Raw genomic sequence first — 839 nt, forward strand, 5'->3', positions numbered from 1 at the left:
ACAGCTGGGAAGAGCCTTCTGCAGGTGGGAGGTGGGATAAACTCAGATGAAAAAAAGAAGAAACTTCCATGTGCTGTGATGATCACTTGGAATAAACCCTTCCAGGCACATGTTAATTATCCTTTACCAGGTGATGTGCCAGAACCCCAGTGGCCTGTCTCCAGAGCTGAATGATTCTGCAGTCAGGACACTGGCCCTGTGACCTCCTGCCCCTGAGCCCCCAGGGCTCTGAGCCCCTTCCTGTGCCTGGCACACACACACTGCTGTCCCTCGCCCCAGTTCCCTCCTGAGGGACAGTGACCCCTCCTCAGTCCAGGGTTGAGCAGTTTCTCAGTCCCTCTGCTGAGACTTGAGTGAACAAATGTGAAGAAGGCAATTCCCAAGGCCAAACCTGGCATATGAACATGGTAACGATGCACAACAACTCGGACTTTTAGAGGGGGGTTCTGTGCCAATCTGACTTTACAGGATCAAACCTTTTGCCAGTGGGGTGCTGAGATCAGGGAAGCAAAGGAATAGTATGATTTAGCACTTTGTAAGCATTAGAAACACGGAATATCCTGACCTGGAAGGGACCCACAAGGACCATCATGTCCAACCCGTGGCCCTGCACAGGACACCCCAGGAATCCCACCATGACTTCACACAAGCAGTTACTGCCTTGCTTTCCAGGGATTTCTGTGCTAGAAAGAAAAGCATTTGCTGAAAGAGTATTTAAAATTCACTGTGAAGTGTTGAAAGTTTAAAATATTCTCATTATGGTAGGATGTTTACCAAGGAAAGCCACCCAACCCTCTCCGTAGGGAAATCCTCGCTGAATTGGCCACTGTGATTTTTTT

Source organism: Pipra filicauda, unplaced genomic scaffold (assembly GCF_003945595.2).
Source record: "Pipra filicauda isolate LSUMZ 115617 unplaced genomic scaffold, ASM394559v2 scaffold87_size3191425_pilon, whole genome shotgun sequence".
Taxonomy (NCBI): domain Eukaryota; kingdom Metazoa; phylum Chordata; class Aves; order Passeriformes; family Pipridae; genus Pipra; species Pipra filicauda.